Here is a 22,668-nt window from a genome sequence, read left to right as displayed (position 1 = left end):
ACAGAAACGTGATTTTTAGTTGATTCTTTTTGCAGTACATCAATAGACAAAGTGCCCAGGACTTCCTACTCCCTCCGTTCCAAATTAGTCGTTGCAGAAATGGATGTACCTAGAACTAAAATACATCTAGATACATCCATATCTGCACAAGTAATTCAAAATGGAGGGAGTATTTTGGTAGGATTTTTAGAGTTCCAGAAGTATTCGAAAGTTCCAGATTGCTACAGACTGTTCTGTTTTTGATAGATTCTGTTTTTCTTGTGTTGTTTGCTTATTTTGATGCATCTATGGCTAGTATCGGGGGTATGAACCATAGAGAAGTTGGAATACAGTAGGTTTAACACCAATATAAATAAATAATGAGTTCATTACAGTACCTTAAGTGGTGGTTTTTCTTTCTTGCACTAACGGAGCTCATGAGATTTCCTGTTGAGTTTTGTGTTGTGAAGTTTTCAAGTTTTGGGTAAAGATTTGATGGACTATGGAATAAGGAGTGGCAATAGCCTAAGCTTGGGGATGCCCATGGCACCCCAAGATAATCCAAGGACAACCAAAAGCCTAAGCTTGGGGATGCCCCGGAAGGCATCCCCTCTTTTGTCTTCGTCTATCGGTAACTTTACTTGGAGCTATATTTTTATTCACCACATGATATGTGTTTTGCTTGGAGCGTCTTGTATGATATGAGTCTTTTATTTTTAGTTTACCAGAATCATATTTTATGTACACACCTTTAGGGAGAGACACACATGATTTGGAATTTATTAGAATACTCTATGTGCTTCACTTATATCTTTTGAGCTAGACAATTTTGCTCTAGTATTTCACTTATATCTTTTTAGAGCACAGCGGTGGTTTTATTTTGTAGAAATTATTGATCTCTCATGCTTCACTTATATTATTTTGAGAGTCTTTTAGAACAGCATGGCATTTGCTATGGTTATAAAATTGGTCCTAGAATGATGGGCATCCAAGTTGGGTATAATAAAAACTATCATAGGAAGTGAATTGGATGCTATGATCAATTTGATGCTTGATAATTGTTTTGAGATATAAAGGTGGTAATATTAGAGTCATGCTAGTTGGTTAATTATGAAATTGAGGAATACTTGTGTTGAAGATGGCAAGTCCCGTAGCATGCACGTATGGTAGAAGTTGTGTAACAAATTTATTGCATAGGGTGCTCTTTTGATTGCCTTCCTTATGTGTGGAGGTCGGGGCGCGCAATGGTTAAATCCTACCAACCTCCCCCCTAGGAGCATGCTTAGTAGTACTTTGCTTCGAGGGCTAATAAAACTTTTGCAATAAGTATATGAGTTCTTTATGACTAATGTGAGTCCATGGATTATACGCACTCTTACCTTTCCATCATTGCTAGCCTCTCCGGTACCATGCATTGCCCTTTCTCACCTTGAGAGTTGGTGCAAACTTTGCCGGTGCATCCAAACCCTGTGATACGATACGCTCTATCACACATAAACCTCCTTATATATTCCTCAAAACAGCCACCATACCTACCTATTATGGCATTTCCATAGGCATTCCGAGATATATTGTCATGCAACTTTCCACCGTCCCGTTTATCATGACACGCATCATCATTGTCATATTTCCTTGCATGATCATGTAGTTGACATCGTATTTGTGGCAAAGCCACCTTGCATAATTTTTCATACATGTCATTCTTGAGTCATTGCCCGTCCCGGTACACCGCCGGAGGCATTCATATAGAGTCATATCTTGTTCTAGTATCGAGTTGTAATTCTTGAGTTGTAAATAAATAAAAGTGTGATGATCATCATTATTAGAGCATTGTCCCTTGTAAAAAAAGAGAGAGGCCAAAAAAAGAAAGGCCAATAAAAAAAGGAAAGGCCAAAAAAGGGGACAATGTTACTATCCTTTTCCACACTTGTGCTTCAAAGTAGCACCATGATCTTCATGATAGAAAGTCTCTTATGTTGTCACTTTCATATACTAGTGGGAATTTTTCATTATAGAACTTGGTTTGTATATTCCAATGATGGGATTCCTCAAAATGCCCTAGGTCTTCGTGAGAAAGCTAGTTGGATGCACACCCACTTAGTTTCTTTTGTTGAGCTTTCATACATTTATAGCTCTAGTGCATCCGTTGCATGGCAATCCCTACTCCTCATGTTGACATCAATTGATGGGCATCTCCATAGCCCATTGATTAGCCTCGTCAACGTGAGACTTTCTCCTTTTTTGTCTTCTCCACACAATCTTCATCATCATATTCTATTCCACCATAGTGCTATATCCATGGCTCACGCTCATGTATTGCGTGAGAGTTGAAAAAGGCTGAAGCGCGTTAAAAAGTATGAACCAATTGCTTGGCTGAAACCGGGATTGTGCATGATGGGAGTATTTTGTGTGATGAAAATGAAACATAGCCTAACTATAAGATTTTGTAGGGATGAACTTTCTTTAGCCATGTTATTTTGAGAAGACATGATTGGTTAGTTAGTATGCTTGAAGTATTACTATTTCTTATGTCAATATGAACTTTTATTTTGAATCACTTGGATCTGAACATTCACGCCACAATAAAGAAAATTACATTGAGAAATATGCTAGGTAGCATTCCACATCAAAAATTCTGTTTTTATCATTTACCTACTCGAGGACAAGCAGGAATTAAGCTTGGGGATGCTTGATACGTCTCCAACATATCTATATTTTTTTATTGTTCCATGCTATTATATTACCCGTTTTGGATGTTTATGGGCTTTACTCTACACTTTTATATCATTTTTGGTACTACCTACTAACCGCAGGCCCAACCCGAATTGCTGTTTTTTTGCCTATTTTAGTGTTTCGAAGAAAAGGAATATCAAACGGAGTCCAAACGGAATGAAACCTTCGGGAGCGATCTTTTTGGAACAAACGCAATCTAGGAGACTTGGAGTGAACATCAAGAAGCAGCCGAGGCGGCCACAAGGCTGGAGGGCGCACCCTAGGGTGGTGGGTGCGCCCCCACCCTTGTGGGCCCCTCGTGGCTCCCCTGACCTACCTCCTTCACCTATATATATACCTCCATACCCTGAAAACATCCAGGAGCACCACGAAAAACTATTTCCACCGCCGCAACCTTCTGTATCCGCGAGATCCCATCTTGGAGCCTTCGCCGGCGCCCCGCCGGAGGGAGAATCAACCATGGAGGGCCTCTACATCATCTCCAAGGCCTCTCCGAACAGTTGTGAGTAATTTACCACATACCTTCGGGTCCATAGTTATTAGCTAGATGGCTTCTTCTCTCTCTTAGAATCTCAATACAAAGTTCTCCCCGATCTTCTTGGAGATCTATTCGATGTAACTCTTTTTGTGGTGTGTTTGTCGAGATCTGATGAATTGTGGGTTTATGATCAAGTTTATCTATGAGAAATATTTGAATCTCCTCTGAATTCTTTTATGTATGATTGGTTATCTTTGCAAGTCTCTTCGGATTATCAGTTTGGTTTGGCCTACTAGCTTGATCTTTCTTGCAATGGGAGAAGTGCTTAGCTTTGGGTTCAATCTTGCGGTGTCCTTTCCCAGTGACAGCAGGGGCAGCAAGGCATGTATTGTATTGTTGCCATCGAGGATAAAAAGACGGGGTTTATATCATATTGCTTGAGTTTATCCCTCTACATCATGTCATCTTACTTAATGCATTATTCTGGTCTTCATGAACTTAATCTCTAGATGCAGGCATGAGTCGGTCGATGTGTGGAGTAATAGTAGTAGATGCAGAATCGTTTCGATCTACTTGTTGTGGATGTGATGCCTATATACATGATCATTCCTAGATATTCTCACAACTATGCACTTTTCTATCAATTGCTCGACAGTAATTTGTTCACCCAACGTAATACTTATGCTATCTTGAGAGAAGCCACTAGTGAAACCTATGGCCCCCGGGTCTATCTTTTATCATATAAGTTTCCCATCTACTTTTATTTGCAACTTTACTTTCCAATCTCTATCATAAAAATACCAAAAATATTTATCTTATCTTATTATCACTATCAGATCTCACTTCTGCAAGTTACCGTGAAGGGATTGACAACCCCTTTATCGCGTTGGTTGCGAGGTTCTTGTTTGTTTGTGTAGGTACAAGGGACTTGTGAGGAGCCTCCTACTGGATTGATACCTTGATTCTCAAAAAAATGAGGGAAATACTTACACTACTTTGCCGCATCACCCTTTCCTCTTCAAGGGAAAACCAACGCAGTGCTCAAGAGGTAGCATGCATACCATCTACGCATAGACCTAGCTGAGATGCCACTGTTGGGGAACGTTGCATGGAAAATAAAAAAAAATCTACGCACACGCAAGATCTATCCATGGAGATGCATAACAATGCGAGGGGAGAGTGAGTCTACGTACCCTCATAGACCATAAGTGGAAGCGTTTATTAACGCGTCTAATGTAGTCGAACTTCTTCGTGATCCATCCGATCGAGTATCGAATGTACGGCACCTCCGCGTTCAGCACACGTTCAACTCGGTGACATCCTCGCCTTCTTGATCCAGCAAGATGGGTGAAGTAGTGGATGAGTTCCGGCAACAAGACAACATGGTGACAGTGGTGGTGATGCTATCTCCACAGGGCTTCGCCTAAGCACTACGAAAATATGACCGAGGGACAAAACCGTGGAGAGGGGCGCCACACATGGCTAAGAGATTGTCGTGGTCTATATGTGGCACCCCCTCCACATGTATATAGGTGGGGGAGAGGGGAGGCAACCAGGGGTGCCCCATGGGTGGCTAAATCCACCTTGGGCTCCTGCCCTGGTCGCTCCCCCTTACCATATTTGCCCGAGGGGGAAAGGAAGGGGGAGGAGAGGAAGGCAGGGGAGGCCGAATTCCCCTCCTTACTTTTATCCCCATGGCCGGCTGCCGTAGGAGGGGTGCACCAGCCCCTTTGTGGATTGGTGTGCTCCCCTCCTTTTGCCCATATGGCCCATATACTCCCCCGGGGATTCCTGGAACCCCTTCCGGTGATCCGTTGACTACCCGGTACACTCCGAGACTCTTCCGGTGTCTGAATATCACCGTCCTATATATCAATCTTTACTCTGGACCAACCTGAGCCCCTCGTCATGTCCATGATCTCATCCAGGACTCCGGACAACATTCAGTCACCAAATCATATAACTCATATAACACCATATCGTCAACAAACATTAAGCGTGCAGACCCTACGGGTTAGAGAACTATGTAGACATGACCGAGACACCTCTGGATTAAAATGACAAGTTGGGATGGGTCTCAATGACTTTAATAGAATCAAACATGTAGCCCCGAAGGGCCAGCTTAAACTGACAATTTGAGCCGAGTCTCAATGACCTTAATAGAATCAAACAGGTAGCCCCCAAGTGCAAACTTAAACTGACAAGTTGAGCCGGGTCTCAATGACCTTAATAGAATCAAACATGTACCCCCAAGGGCCGGCTTAAACTGACAAGTTGAGACGGGTCTCAATGACCTTAATAGAATCAAACATGTAGCCCCCAAGGTCCGTCTTAAACTCACAAGTTGAGTCGGGTCTCACTGAAGATTGAACTGACCTACATTAGCTCTGTGCCAAATATATTGCTTGCAATATGCTTGGGACTTAATCATTGTATCACTAAAAGTTGCTCCTTGAATGATAACTAGTGCTTCAATATTGTATTGCAGGAGGAGTTGAACGTGAAAGAGTTGGGCGACTTAAGAAAGAGTATTGAACTGCAACAAACTGAAACTACGAAGGCCGAATGAAAATTGAAATCTTCATTAGACGAAACTGAGAAGATGAAGGCAAGCTTTGATGCCAAGAGAACCGCCTGGGAGTCCGATAAGGCTGCCCTGCTGAAGAAAACCAAAGAAGTTGAAAATCAGCTTAAGCCGGTGACTGACGAGCTTGCCAGCTTAAAGCAACATATAACTCATATGACAACCGCCATCTTCGGGAAGTTAAACATCTGCACTTCATCATCTATTTTGATGCTTCTGTAACCTGCCCGATGCTTCGTAATAGATAATATGTAACCCGCCTGGTGATTCTTGAACAGGCCCCAGAAATGTCAATCTTGGCCATAATATGCTACTTAAATTGAAGGTCATGTATTCACTAACTAAGCAATTGTACACTGGAACACTGTAGTCTTGTGGCCTTGGCAGGTGGCAGGAAACCTCCAACTCAAATCAAGAATGTGCTGGACCACCTCTCAACGGCGCCGGCTCAAATCGATGAACTGAAATTGTCAGCAGTCCGGGCCGGAGGCATTGTTGCTCTAGGTCGAGCCAAGGCATGGCAATCAGAGATTGACCCGGAGGAGATAGCCACTGGATGCCTAGAATTCAAGGATGATGGGTCAATCTTTGAAGAACAAGACTTCAACAAATGCGTCAGAGAGATGTGGCCCATAGCATGCAAGCTTATTGAGGATCTGAATCTGAACCACTATATGCTGGCTTATGATGAGAACAACAACAATATCAAGGCTTCTAATCATGATGTCATGGACCTTATTCCTCCTAGGTGTAAGCACATCTTCACCCCTGACCTTCACCCTTTCGTTATTATTAATGATGAAGCCACATTCGAAGCCTTAACCGGCATCGACTAGACATCAGCTGACCTTCAGATGGTTGAGGAAGAAGAGCCGGGGCAGGATGACTCGGAGTCTTCAAGGCGTCACAAGGAAAACTGACCATAACGATGATGATCCAAGCAGGTCTCAGGCCGGGTTGTAGGAGTAGTACAACTCCAAAACACTTGATGCAATATCTTTTGGGCTCAAAAGCCGTGTAATAAGGTAGCTTTAAAACAATGGTCCACCCTGTCATGCCTTCATGCATGTTTTATCTTGACATTTGGTCCAACAGTTGATCTTTGTGGCATGCTTGATCTAACCATGTATATAAGCCTTTGCAATGATTATGCTTTTCACCTGAAGTCTTGTATATTTCGCAGAAGACCAGACATCATGTGTCCTGGTGGTTTAAAATCAAGAGCCAGGGCGGGTGATAACCCAAAGGTTTGCAACCTTATTGAACAGATCATAATCACAACTATTCAAGTCACAACATACTGGCGACTTGAAGTCAAAAACCAGGGCGGGTTTCAGCCCAAAGATTTGTAGCCTCATAACCATGGCTGGTCAAACCAAAAGCTTACCGGTGACTTAATTCCAAAGCCAGGGTGGGTTACAACCCAAAAATACTCAAACATGAGCATCATAATTTGGAGCCTCATGAACCGGGCAGTCAAAATTTGCACAAAAAGCAAAAACTGAACATAAAAAACACCCCAAGGATTCAAGGAAATACCCAAAACCCCCAAATTTTTTGTTAGGCCGGTATTCAAACCACGACCAAACAAGTTGGCTCATAGACCTTGTGGTTTCAAGGCTGCACAACCATTGATTTTATTCTAGATCATTGTAAGACGACTCTCACATGACACAAGTCGTCGTTCTAACCTTAACAAGTCCAGGGTCTTTAAAAAGATTGACTCTTAAGTGTTCGGCAGGTCACCTGGTGGAGTAGCAAGTTGCAAACAGGTAGGTGTAACTCAGAACATGGCAAGTCAGGCCGGTCAAGAGGGTATGAAAGCTAAACCCGGTGGGTTGAAGCCCCCAAGTGACCTTATGACCAATTAATAAAAGACTCAGATACACAGAAATGAAACGACAAAGGCCCTGAATTTTTCAAGGATGCCGGCTTTATTATATTGATCATAAAAAGATATGTACATCAATATAAGTATGTACAATGGGAAGAGCCGGTGGCTCATGTATAATAAGGCCAAAGATGAGCTATATTCCATGGCCGACGGGTCTCCCTTTCCAACTTGCGTGAATCCTTATGCTCGCGCACATCAATGAGGTAATAAGACCCATTATTGAGATTCTTGCTAATCACGAAAGGCCCTTCCCAAGGAGGATAAAGCTTATGCATCCCTGTGTGATCTTGAATCAGACGGAGCACTAAGTCTCCCTCTTGAAAAGTCCGGCTTCAAACTCTATGGCTATGGTACCAACGTAGATCTTGCTGATATATTGCTGAACGAGCTGCCGCAAGGTCACGCTCTTCATCCAAAGCATCAAGTGAGTTCTGTCGTGCCGTCTCATTATTAGCTTAAACATAAGCCGCCACCCTAGGCGAGTCATGACAGATATCACTTGGGAGAACCGCCTCAACACCATAGACCATGACGAAAGGCATATAGCCCGTTGACCTGTTAGGGGTGGTGTTAATACTCCAAAGCACTGAAGGCAACTCCTCAACCCAACAACCTGGTGTTTGCTTCAAAGGAACCTTGAGCCAGTGCTTAATGCCTCACAAAATTTCTTGATTAGCCTGCTCTGCCTGACCATTGGATTGGGGATGACCCACTAAGGAAACGCCAAGACGAATATGCTCTTGTTGACAAAACTCCTTCATAGCACCCTTAGACAAATTAGTGTCATTATCAGTGATGATACTATGAGGGTATCCAAATCAGAAGATCAACTTTTTAACAAACTGAACAGGTGTGGACACCTCACAATTGCTGACTGGCTTCGCCTCAACCCACTTGGTAAACTTGCCAACTGCCACCAAAAGGTGGGTTTTCTTATCTTTAGACCTCTTAAATGGTCCAACCATATCAAGCCCGCAGACTGCAAATGGATAGGTAATTGGAATCATATGCAACTCTTGAGCCGGCACATGGGCCTGTCGTGCAAACTTCTGACACCCGTCACACTTGCTAATAATATCCTCTACATCAGCATGAGCCGTTAACCAGTAAAACTCGTGATGAAAAGCTTTAGCCACTAAAGATTTAGAGCCGACATGATGACCACAATCACCTTCATGAATTTCTCACAAGATATCACGACCCTCTTCAGGAGAAACACAACATTGGAACACACCTGTCACACTGCATCGGTGTAACTCACCATTTATAATAGTCGTAGACTTAGACCTCCTGGTTATTTGCCTTGCCAAAGTTTCATCCTCAGGTAAATCACCCCGGGTCATATAGGACAAATAGGGAAGCATCCAACTAGGAATAGCATGGAGAGCCGCCACCAACTGCGCCTCCGGGTTAGGGACAACAAGATCCTCCGCAGACGACAACTTGGCCGAAGGATTGTGTAAAACATCAAGAAACACGTTAGGAGGCACCGGCTTACGTTGAGATCCAAGATGGCTTAAGGCATCAGCCGCCTTGTTCTTCCCTCGATCAAGGTGATCCACCTAATAACTCTTGAAGTGACCAGCAATATTGTCAACCGCCCGACGGTAAGCCGCCATGAGCGGGTCTTTAGAGTCCCACTTGCCTGAGACTTGTTGAGCCACAAGATCTTAGTCGCCCAGGCAACTGACCCAACTTAAATTCATCTCTTTAGCCATACAAAGGCCATGGAGTAATGCTTCATACTCAGCTGCATTGTTAGTACAAGGAAACATTAACCTTAAAACATAACAAAATTTGTCACCTCGTGGGGAATTCAAAATAACTCCAGCACCTGAGCCATCCAACTTCCTAGACTCGTCAAAGTGAATGGTCCAATACGTGTTGTCAGGTTTCTCCTTAGGTGTCTGAAAGGATCGAGAAGAGGTGTCTAGAGGGGCGGTGATTAGACACTAAGTACTAAAAGTTGCAGTTTTTAACTTCTTTAAGTTTAAGTGGAGTTTAGGCACAAGTTTAAAACTCACAATACATAACAAGCAAGCATGCAAAGAGTATATGAGCAGCGGAAAGTAAAGCATGCAACTTGCAAGAATGTAAAGGGAAGGGTTTGGAGGATTCAAACGCAATTGGAGAAACGGATGTTTTTGTCGTGGTTCCGGTAGGTGGTGCTATCGTACATCCACATTGATGGGGACTTCAACCCACGAAGGGTAACGGTTGCACGAGTCCACGGAGGGCTCCACCCACGAAGGGTCCACGAAGAAGGAACCTTGTCGATCCCACCATGGCCGTCGCCCACAAAGGACTTGCCTTACTAGCGGTAGATCTTCACGAAGTTGGCGATCTCCTTGCCCTTACAAACTCCTTGGTTCAACTCCACAATCTTGTAAGAGGCTCCCAAGTGACACCTAGCCAATCTAGGAGACACCACTCTCCAAGAAGTAACAAATGGTGTGTTGATGATGAACTCCTTGCTCTTGTGCTTCAAATGATAGTCTCCCCAACACTCAAATCTCTCTCATAGGATTTGGATTTGGTGGAAAGAAGATTTTAGTGGAAATCAACTTGGGTAAGTCTAAAGATCAAGATTCATATGGTAGGAATGGAATATCTTGGCCTCAACACATGAGTAGGTGGTTCTGTCTCAGAAAATGGATGCTGGAAGTGTAGGTTCGTTCTGATGGCTCTCTCCACGAATGAAGAGGAGGTGGAGGGGTATATATAGCCTCCACACAAAATGTAACCGTTACACACAATTTACCAATCTTGGTGGGACTGAATCAACAAACACGGTGAGACCGATTTAGTAAACCTAGTGACCGTTAGGATTTTTGGTGGGACCAACATGCAACTCGGTAGGACTGATATGATTAGGGTTAGGGCATAACGTAATCTCGGTGAGACTGATTACAAAAACTCGGTAGGACCGATTTTGGTAATAAGCTAACTAGAGAGTTGGTCAGGTAAACTCGGTGGGACTGATTACACAAACTCGGTGCGACCGATTTTGGTAATAAGCTAACCAGAGAGTTTGCATTGTAATCTCGGTAGTACCGATTTCTCAAACTCGGTGAGATCAATTTTGGTAATGTATATATAGAGAGAGATTACAATCCCATCTCGGTGAGACCGAGATCCCTATCGATGAGACCAATTTGCCTAGGGTTTGTGGCAGTGGCTATGACATCTGAACTCGGTGGCGCCGGATAGAAAGAATCGGTGGGGCCGAGTTAGACTTTTGGTTTAGGACATATGTGGATGTGAGAAAGTAGTTGAGGGATTTGGAGCGTATCACTAAGCACTTTGAGCAAGCAAGCCATTAAGCAACACCTCATCCCCTCTTGATAGTATTGGCTTTTCCTATAGACTCAATGTGATCTTGGATCACTAAAATGGAAAATGTAGAGTCTTGAGCTTGGAGCTTGAGCCAATCCTTTGTCCTTAGCATCTATAAGGTATTCCACATCCTTTAGTCCATGCCACTCCATTGTTGAACTTGTCTGAAATATACTAGGTAAAAGTGTTAGTCCAACAAGAGATATGTTGACATTAATTACCAAAACCACCCATGGAGCACTTGTTCTTTCAATCTCCCCCTTTTTGGTAATTGATGACAACATACATCAAAGCTTTAGATAAAGATATAGAGAATAGCAAGTATAGCTTTGGAAAGACATGTAACAAGCATAAGCTCCCCCTACATGTATGCAATCATGTGAATATGGAATATAGACGCATGTGAATGCATGAACATGACATAGTAAGCAATGTGTTACATGTATCTTGGCCATATGCATCAGAGCAAAAGATAGCAACAGATGTGTATGTGGGAAATGTACCTTCATGCTCATGAGTCCTGCTTGCAAACAATATGTACATCAGCAAGAATTCCTCATACACATGACTGTGATGCATATACTTACCTTGTGGTCTTGAGTTGGCTTAGGATGGAATGAACCTGCATAAACAAGGTTAGATAACACAGATACACCTACTAGCTAGAGCAAACAGAAGAAACCACAAGAATACCAAGACTGGGATGACATGTAGAGAGTGAGTACTAAGTACCACATTTGATGTAGACATGTCCCCAAAGGTAAAGATGTGCAATGAATTTAAGAAATTTCTTTCCCTTAGATGTCTTGCTCCACCTGAATCTAGCATGGGATACTGGGAGAAGATAGGGAACAAAAAATCAGAGCAAAAAGAAAAATCAGAGCTCAAGGAAACAAATGAACTGAGCTAATGCAAATAAGCACATATGAACATGTCTTTCTTTCCCCTCAAGAAGACATGTGGCATCTCTCCTCTTGAACACCAAGCATCCGGGATCCTTGAGGATTACTCTCTTCTTGAGTATTATCTCCCCCTGGAGATCTCTCTGTCCATTCTCTCCCCCTGGAGGTGATAAGCTTTGATGTGATCTCTCTCCCCCTTTGACATCAATTTCCAAGAAGGGCCTTCTGGAATTTGTCGTGAATGGGTTTGGTCCTTGAGTCACAACACAAAGCACGGATAAAAATGTGATGCTGTAGAGGACAAGATTCATTGAGTGGAGCTAGATCAAAAAGTAAAGTAGGAATAAATGGCAAAATGTTTTTCCTGTTGTGAAATCGGTGGCACCGAGTGGTATGCTTCGGTTGCACCGAAAAGATTCAGTTGGACCGAAAGCGTCAAACCGGTGAAACCGAGTTCATCGCAGAGAAAACACTTGCCACCTCAGCTCACTAGACAAGTAAGATCTCACAAGGATTTGCAAAGAATTAACAGAAAGATTTGCAATGAATTGGATGCAGGGAATGCTGAACAAATAGAAAAGAAAGAAATCTAGATGAAGTTTTTTTTGAAAGAGGAAACAAACATGCATGAGACAAATGCAAGAGCATAGAAAAGAACACAAGTAAACTTCATCTAGAGATGGTCGGCGACAAGGTCACCTATGTTAGAGTATATTGACTTAGGAGTCAAGTGAGATCACTTGATCATAGGTCATACTCATCGTTTAAGCTCAAAATGGGGTTACCATTTATCATTTAAGCATCTTGATGTATTCACATCTTGTCGAGTTGCTTTGACTCATGACTCAGAGTAAAGCTTCTCTAAGATGGAATGACATACCTTGGGTGGTGGTGTTGATCATGTAGTTGAACTTGTGTGGGTTGCTCAAGGTTGATGTAGTTCATCAAGAGTTGGGAGCACCACTTGGAATTTGAGTTCATCTACCTACATGGGTTAGTTTTTGCAAGGAAGAGCACTTGTGTGTCCAAAATGACAATTATGTAACTCAACATAGAATTTGTCAAAGGATATGTTTGAATGGTTCCATGCTTCCTTGTCTTCAACCACCATTGTGTAGAGACTCGGTGATGTAGAGATTGCTCAAGATATGAGTAGGTTAAAATCTCATGGAATTCGATTCATCCAAGTACCTACATGGGTTAGATAACATGCAAGGTGAAAATATATCCAAGACATAAGATTATCATCATAAGAGAAATATCAAGGATTAGTCATAAGCTCATGTCTTGCATGTATCCAATGGAGTTTCTACTCCAAGTTTGAAGCATCAATGATGTTCAATTCACCTCTTAACCTGCAAAACACTTTCTCATCAAGTGGTTTAGTGAAAATATCCACTAATTGTTTTTCAGTGCGAACATGCTTAAGATTAATGTCACCCTTGGCAACATGATCTCGAATGAAATGATGACGAACTTCAATATGCTTAGTTCGAGAGTGTTGCACGGGATTGTGAGCAATCTTGATAGCACTTTCATTGTCACAAAGTAATGGAACATGTTTCACATATATCCCATAATCTTTAAGAGTTTGGGTCATCCAAAGTAATTGAGTACAACATGAACCAGCGGCAATGTATTCCGCTTCGGCGGTGGATAAGGATACCGAGTTTTGTTTCTTGGAAGACCAAGACACAAGAGATCTACCAAGAAATTGACAAGTACCCGAAGTGGACTTTCTATCAACCTTGTCACCGGCATAGTCCGAGTCGGAGTAGCCAACAAGATCGAAAGAGGCCCTCTTGGGATACCAAATGCCAAAATTTGGTGTATGGATTAAGTATCTCACTATCCTTTTCACGACCTTAAGATGACATTCTTTAGGAGCAGCTTGATATCATGCACACATGCACACACTTAGCATGATATCGGGACGTGAAGCACATAGATATAACAATGAACCAATCATAGAGCGATAAACCTTTTGATCAACCGGTTCACCATCTTTGGTCAAGTCAAGATGTCCACTAGTAGGCATGGGTGTAGTCATACCTTTGGATTCTTGCATATTGAACTTCTTGAATAAGTCCTTGTTGTAGTTCTTTTGAGAGACAAAGGTACCCTCCTTAGTTTGCTTGATTTGCAAACCAAGAAAGAATTTGAGTTCACTCATCATAGACATCTCAAACTTCTCCGACATTAGCTTCCCAAACTTTTCACTAAAATGAGGGTTAGTAGAACCAAATATAATATCATCAACATAGATTTGGCACACAAATAGTTCTCCATTGACCCCTTTTAGTAAAAAAAAAGTAGAATCTATTTTTCCAATTTCAAAGCCTTTTTCAATAAGGAACTTGGTCAAGCATTTATACCCCGCTCTAGGAGCTTGTTTAAGACCATAAAGAGCTTTGTGAAGTTTGTAAACATGATTTGGTTTCTTAGGATTGAGAAAGCCAGGAGGTTGCTTAACATAAACTTCCTGCTATATTTCACCATTTAGAAAAGCACTTTTAATGTCCATTTGGTACAAGGTGATATCATGGTGATTAGCATAGGCAAGTAAGATGCGAATGGACTCAAGTCTAGCAACGGGAGCATAAGTCTCACCATAGTCCATACCTTCGACTTGTGTGTAGCCTTGGGCAACGAGACATGCTTTCTTGCGAACTACTTGTCCATCTTAATCTTGCTTGTTGTGAAACACCCATTTGGTACCGATGATGTTGTGATTGTTGTCGGGCTTCTCAACCAATGTCCAAACTTGATTTCTCTCAAAGTTGTGTAGCTCTTCATGCATGACATTTATCCAATCCGGATCTTGCAATGCTTCTTCAACCTTCATACATTCAATGCTAGAGATGAATGAATAGTGTTCACAAAAGTTAGCTAAACGAGTTTTACAGCGAGTGATTCTCCCGGTTTGTATATCGTTGTAGATTTGCTCGAGGGGATGGTCTTTAGCAATTCTTGCTAAAACTCGTGATAGCTTTTGCTTGGGTCTTGGTTGGACATCTTCTTCATCTTGTTCTTCTTCTTGGCCTTCTTCATTGTTGGCGTTGTTGTTCTCTTGTCATGGTGGAGAAGGAGGTTGTTAACGTTCATCTTGATGCACGTCCTCGTTTTCTTCATCTTGGTGTGTCCCACTTGTGGATGCTTCTGTATCAACTCTTGGTTCACCTTGTCGTGAGGTAGAAGCTTCCACTTGGACAGATGAGGTACTCTCCTTCACCTTTGTTGGGCGAATCTTGCCAATAGACAAGTCTTGGATTGCTTCCGAGGGATCTTTGTCTCCTACATCAATTGGCAGTTGCTCCACTTGTGAGCCGTTAGATTCATCAAACTTCACATCTACCGTTTCTTCAACCTTTTGGGTGAAATTGTTGTAGACACGGTATGTGTGAGAGTTTGAGCCATAACCAAGTAGGAAACCTTCATGAGACTTAGGAGCAAATTTAGAACGACGATGCTTATCAAGAATGTAGCACTTTGAGCCGAATACTCGATAGTATCCAACTTGGGGTTTGTTACCAGTGAGGAGCTCGTATGTCGTCTTGCCGAGTAGCTTGCGAAGATACAAACAATTTGTTGCATGACAAGCTGTCTCAACCGCTTCTGCCCAAAAGTGCTTCGGCGTCTTGTACTCATCAAGCATCGTTCTCGCCATTTCGATGAGCGTCCGGTTCTTCCTATCAACAACTCCATTTTGTTGAGGTGTGTACGTAGCCAAGAACTCGTGTGAAATCCCTTCTTCGTCAAGAAAGGTGTCCACATTTGCGTTCTTGAACTCCGTTCCATTGTCGCTGCGAACCTTCTTGATCTTCACTTCAAATTGATTTTGGGCCTTCTTAGCGAAGTTTTTGAAGATCTTTTGGACCTGCGATTTGTCATCGATAAAGAACACCGACGTAAATCTTCAAAAATCATAAACTATAACTAGACCAAAAGAATTTCTGCCGAGACTTTTGTAAGTGTTGGGACCAAAAAGATCCATGCGAAGTAGCTCGAGTGGCCTCCTTGTGGTCATGATGTTCTTCACGGGATGCCTTCCTCCAACCTGTTTACCTGCTTGACAAGCGCTGCAAAGTCTATCCTTATCAAATATGACATCATTAACTCCAAGGATATGATTTCCTTTAATAAGCTTGTCAAGGTTTCGCATACCAACATGACCTAATCGTCTATGCCATAACCAACCTTTAGAAGATTTAGCAATAAAGCAAGTTCTAGGTTGAGCCTTTTTAGTGAAGTTAACAATGTAAAGATCACCTCTACGTATATCGGTAAAGACCATTTTATGATTATCTCTATGAAACACTTGGCAATCTACTTCAGTGAATAGAATATTGAAACCAAAATCAGCAAGTCTAGATACTGAAAGTAAGTTGTAGCCAAGAGATTCAACGAGCATGACATTTTGTATGGAGCTATCATGTGATATGGCCACCTTACCGAGGCCAACCACCTTACCCTTTGAGTTGTCACCGAAAGTGACATACTTTCGAGGACCATTGTTTTCAGCAAGCCCACAAAGCATGTCTTTATCTCCGGTCATGTGATCGGTACATCAACTATCAAGAACCCATTCCTTTCCACCTGCCATATATCCCCGAAGATTTGCCATAAGACCAAAATGTCTCATTACATCATCAAGATCGAAGTCACTATCATCATCCTCATCATAGTATCCATGTTCAACATCGTCATGTGGTGGATCAAATCCTAGAGAGGGTGATTCGTTAGAGTGAGCTTGACAATGATCTTGCTTATGAATTTTTATAGCTTCGGAAATAATATCACTGGTAATTCCAACATCTCCTTTGGCACGCATAAGGTTTGTAAGTTCAAATAGACAATCACCAAACATAGGATCACTAGAATTCATCTTACTCAAGGCAATAGACTTATGGGGAATTTCATCTAGATTTTTCAAGGAATAATTTGGAAAGCGTTCCTCAAGAAATTTCCATATAGTGTAGGCACACTCAAGAGTAGGCAAGTTTCTGATCAAGTTTCTAGGCAAGCCTCTAGTGATAAGATTAACAGTTCTAAGATTCCTAATCATGTCAATTGACACATCAAGGGTAGGATGCATAGGATCAACATGAGGTGCACAAGGGCTAGCAATGTACTTGTTCAAATGATATTGATTAAAAATCACAAGCATCTCATTTTTCCACTCATGAAAGTACTCTCCATCAAGTATAGGCACTCTATGTCTAAGACTCCCAATAGTAGACTCATCCATCTTCCTCCAATGGTGTTTAAACCAAAGCAATGGAGACCAAAGCTCTGATACCAATTGAAAGGATCGAGAAGAGGTGTCTAAAGGGGGGGTGATTAGACACTAAGTACTAAAAGTTGCAGTTTTTAACTTCTTTAAGTTTAAGTGGAGTTTAGGCACAAGTTTAACACACACAATACATAGCAAGCAAGCATGCAAAGAGTATATGAGCAGCGGAAAGTAAAGCATGCAACTTGCAAGAATGTAAAGGGAAGGGTTTGGAGGATTCAAACGCAATTGGAGACACGGATGTTTTTGTCGTGGTTCCGATAGGTGGTTCTATCGTACATCCACGTTGATGGAGACTTCAACCCACGAAGGGTAACGGTTGCGCGAGTCCACGGAGGGCTCAACCCACAAAGGGTCCACGAAGAAGCAACCTTGTCTATCCCACCATGGCCGTTTCCCACGAAGGACTTGCCTTACTAGCGGTAGATCTTCACAAAGTAGGCTATCTCCTTGCCCTTACAAACTCCTTGGTTCAACTCCACAATCTTGTAAGAGGCTTCCAAGTGACACCTAGCCAATCTAGGAGACACCACTCTCCAAGAAGTAACAAATGGTGTGTTGATGATGAACTCCTTGCTCTTGTGCTTCAAATGATAGTCTCCCCAACACTCAACTCTCTCTCACAGGATTTGGATTTGGTGGGCAGAAGATTTGAGTGGAAAGCAACTTGGGGAAGGCTAGAGATCAAGATTCATATGGTAGGAATGGAATATCTTGGCCTCAACACATGAGTAGGTGGTTCTCTCTCAAAAAATGGAGACTGGAAGTGTAGGTTCATTCTGATGGCTCTCTCCACAAATGAAGAGGAGGTGGAGGGGTATATATAGCCTCCACACAAAATCTAAGCATTACACACAATTTACCAATCTCGCTGGGACCGAATCAACAAACTCAGCCAGACCGATTTAGTAAACCTAGTGACCGTTAGGATTTTCGGTGGGACCGACATGCAACTCGGTAGGACTGATATGATTAGGGTTAGGGCATAACGTAATCTCGGTGAGACCGTTTACACAAACTCGGTAGGACTGATTTTGGTAATAAGCTAACCAGAGAGTTGGTCAGGTAAACTCGGTGGGACCGATTACACAAACTCGATGGGACCGATTTTGGTAATAAGCTAACCACAGAGTTTGCATTGTAATCTCGGCAGTACCAATTGCTCAAACTCGGTGAGACCTATTTTGGTAATGGACATACATAGAGAGATTACAATCCCATCTCGGTGAGACCGAGATCCCTATCGGTGAGACCAATTTGCCTAGGGTTTGTGGCAGTGGCTATGACATCTGAACTCGGTGGCGCCAGATAGAAAGAATCGGTGGGGCTGAGTTAGACTTTTGGTTTAAGACATATGTAGATGTGAGAAAGTAGTTGAGGGCTTTGGAGCATATCACTAAGCACTTTGAGCAAGCAAGCCATTAAGCAACACCTCATCCCCTCTTGATAGTATTGGCTTTTCCTATAGACTCAATGTGATCTTGGATCACTAAAATGGAAAATGTAGAGTCTTGAGCTTGGAGCTTGAGCCAATCCTTTGTCCTTAGCATCCAGAAGGGATTCCACATCCTTTAGTCCATGCCACTCCATTGTTGAACTTGTGTGAAATATACTAGGTAAAAGTGTTAGTCGAACAAGAGATATGTTGACATTAATTACCAAAACCACCCAAGGAGCACTTGTGCTTTCAGTGTCTGTAACTCAGTCCAGTCATTGATGAAACCCACCAAAGCCTAAGATTTGATGGTTGTCCTTGGCACATATTTCAAACCATGAGGTCCAAGCTCAATTGCCCACTTAGCAACCCGGCATGTGGCTTCTCTGTTTTGAATAATATGTCCTAAAGGAGCAGATCAAACCACAGTAATAGGTTGACCAAGAAAATAATGCTTCAACTTTCGACTTTCCATGAACACCGCATACACCAGTTTCTGCCAATTTGGATATTGTTGCATGTATTTAGTCAACACCTCACTGACATAATAAACCTACCGTTGAGTATTCCTTACCCGCCTCCTTGCGCTCCACCACAACTGCCACACTGACAACCTTACTATTAGTCCCCACATACAAGAGCAAAGGCTCTTTCTCAATGGGAGCAGCAAGAACGGGCGGCTCAGCTAACTGCTTTTTGAGATCCTCAAACACTTCATTAGTTGCATCACTCCAGACAAAGTTTTTTGTCTTCTTCATCATCTGATACAAAGGGATGGCCTTCTCTCCCAAACGACTTATGAACCGGCTCAAAGCCGCAATATGACCCGCCAGCCACTGGATGTCATTAACACACGCCAACTTAGAAAGCAAAGTGATGGCCTTTTTCTTCTCCGGGTTAGCTTCAATACCCCGTTCTGAGACCAGGAACCCCAACAGTTTACCTGCAGGCACACCAAAGACACACTTGGCTGGGTTAAGCATCATTTTATAGACCCGGAGATTGTCAAAAGTTTCCCTCAGGTCATCCAGGAGAGTCTCCTTCTTCCTGGATTTGACCACAATATCATCCACATAAGCATGAACATTACATCCAATTTGACTATGAAGACAATTCTGAACGCAATGCTGATAAGTCGCCTGGGCACTCTGAAGCCCAAAAGGCATAGAAACATAGCAGAATGCTCAAAAAGGTGTAATAAAAGACGTCTTCTCTTGGTCCTTGACTGCCATATTGATCTGATGATATCCAGAGTAAGCATCCAGGAAACACAAACTCTCACAACCCGACGTGGCATCAATAATTTGGTCAATGCAAGGGAGAGCAAAAGGATCAGCTGGACATGCTTTGTTGAGATCTGTGTAATCAACACACATATGCCAAGTGTCGTTCTTCTTGAGCACGAGCACCAGGTTAGACAACCACTTAGGGTGAAAAACTTTAATGATAAACCCAGCCGCTAAGAGCCGGGCCACCTCTTCTCCAATAGCTTTACGCTGCTCTTCATTGAAATGACGAAGGAACTGTTTAACCGGCTTAAACTTAGGATCAATATTGAGAGTGTGCTCAACGAATTCTCTCGGAACACCCAACATATCAGAAGGTTTCCATGCAAAGATGTCTCAGTTCTCATGGATGAACTCGATGAGCGTGCTTTCCTATTTAGGACCCATATTAGCCCCTATGATGAACTACTGAGATGAGTCACCAGGGACAAAGTCAACCTGTTTGGTATCATCAGCTTTGAACTTCAATAGAGGGTCCTGCTCAATAGTGGGCTTCTTTAGAGGAGTCATATCAGCTGGGTCAACATTTTCTTTATAAAACTTGAGCTCTTTGGTGGCACAGGCCGACTCAGCATAAGCAACATCTCCTTCCTCACATCCCAAAGCAATTTCCGGATTACCATGAACCATAATTACACCTTTTTGCCCTGGAATTTTGAGTTGCGAATAAACATAGCAAGGGCGAGCCATGAACTTGACATAAGCTGGCCGTCCGAACAAAGCATGATACAGACTCTTGATTTTAACCACCTCAAACCACACTGTCTCTGCTCTGTAGTCGTAATCATCACCAAAGGCCACTTCTAAAGAAATATTTCCCACAGGATACGCCGACTTACCAGGTACCACACCGTGGAAAACTGTGGAAGACGACTTAAGATCCTTGTCAGTTAAATTCATCCACCGAAACGTGTGATAATACAGGATGTTGATGCTGTTGCCACCATCCATAAGCACCTTAGTGAATTTGTAACCACCTACTTGAGGGGCTACCACCAATGCCAGATGACCCGGATTGTCAACCCAGGGTGGGTGATCTGCCCGACTCCATGTGATAGGATGCTCTGACCATCGCAGGTACTGGGGTACTGCCGGCTCAACAGCATTGACGGCACACTTATGAACTTTTTGATCACGCCTGCAGAGACTTGTGTCGTGAAAACATGATATTGACCTCCATTAAGCTGCTTCGGGTTACTCTAATACCCTGACTTATTACTCTGCTACTGGTTGCCTTCACAAGACTATTGATTGTATCCTCCATGATTACCTTGACCTTGATAACCAGAATTTGAGCCGCCGCCCACAAAGCCGCCCCCCTGAGCAGCAGATCCTGACCCGCCAAGTGGACCATTGTTGTTACCATGATTCTGATTAAAGCTATAATTCCTGTACTCTCTCATGATGAAACAGTCCTTCCAGGCATGAGTCGCTGGCTTTTCAAGCGAACAGTGTTTTGGGCAGGGTTCATTCATCATTGCCTCAATATTAAAGTTTTTCCCTCCAAAGGATGGCTTACCATTACCACTGCGATGCTGGTTTTTATACCCAGTGTTGGTGTTAGCTATGAGATCTGACCCGCCCTCGGGGTGTCTGTGCTTACCACCATTACCCTGGTTGTTACCATTGCCTCCTACCACATTCTGCTGCTGACCCTTACCATTGCCACTCTTCTTGATTTTGCTTGTCTTCTCCTCATCAGATCCCGGATCATTGGTAGTGTCAGAGTCAACATATTTAGTGAGAGCCGCCATGAGCTCACCCATGTCATTACAATAACATTTGAGCCGCCCAAGCTTCTGCTTAAGGGGGTAAAATGACAGTTTTTCTCCAAAACCAAGACTACCTGGTTTGCCGCAATATTATCTGATGAGTGAATGATTGCAGACACCCGCCGAACCCAATGATGGGCCGACTCATCCTCCCACTGTACGCAGTTATTGCTACCTCTTGAGCATGCGTTGGTTTTCCCTTGAAGAGGAAAGGGTGATGCAACAAAGTAGCGTAAGTATTTCCCTCAGTTTTTGAGAACCAAGGTATCGGTCAGGCAGGAGGTTACACGCAAATCCCTCGTACCTGCACAAAGAAATAAGAACCTTGCAACCAACACGATAAAGGGGTTGTTAATCCCTTCACGACCACTTGCAAAAGTGAGATCTGATCGAGATAATAAATATTTTTGGTATTTTTATGATATAGATTGGAAAGTAAAGATTGCAAAATAAAATAGATCGGAAACTTATATGATGGAAAATAGACCTGGGGGCCATAGGTTTCACTAGTGGCTTCTCTCAAGATAGCATAAGTATTACGGTGGGTGAACAAATTATTGTCGAGCAATTGATAGAAAAGTGCATAGTTATGAGAATATCTAGGCATGATCATGTATATAGGCATCACATCCGCGACAAGTAGATCGAAATGATTCTGCATCAACTACTATTAGTCCACACATCGACCGCTATCCAGCATGCATCTAGAGTATTAAGTTAATAAGAACAAAGTAACGCATTAGGCAAGATGACATGATGTAGAGGGATAAACTCAAGCAATAAGATATAACCCCCATCTTTTTATCCTCGATGGCAACAATACAATACATGTCTTGCTACTGTCACTGGGAAAGGACACCGCAAGATTGAACCCAAAGCTAAGCACTTCTCCCATTGCAAGAAAGATCAATCTAGTAGGCCAAACCAAACTGATAATTCGAAGAGACTTGCAAAGATAACCAATCATACATAAAAG

Source organism: Triticum dicoccoides, chromosome 2B (assembly GCF_002162155.2).
Source record: "Triticum dicoccoides isolate Atlit2015 ecotype Zavitan chromosome 2B, WEW_v2.0, whole genome shotgun sequence".
Classification (NCBI taxonomy): Eukaryota; Viridiplantae; Streptophyta; class Magnoliopsida; order Poales; family Poaceae; genus Triticum; species Triticum dicoccoides.
The sequence above is the reverse complement of the archived record's forward strand: the minus strand, read 5'-3'. Positions refer to the sequence as shown.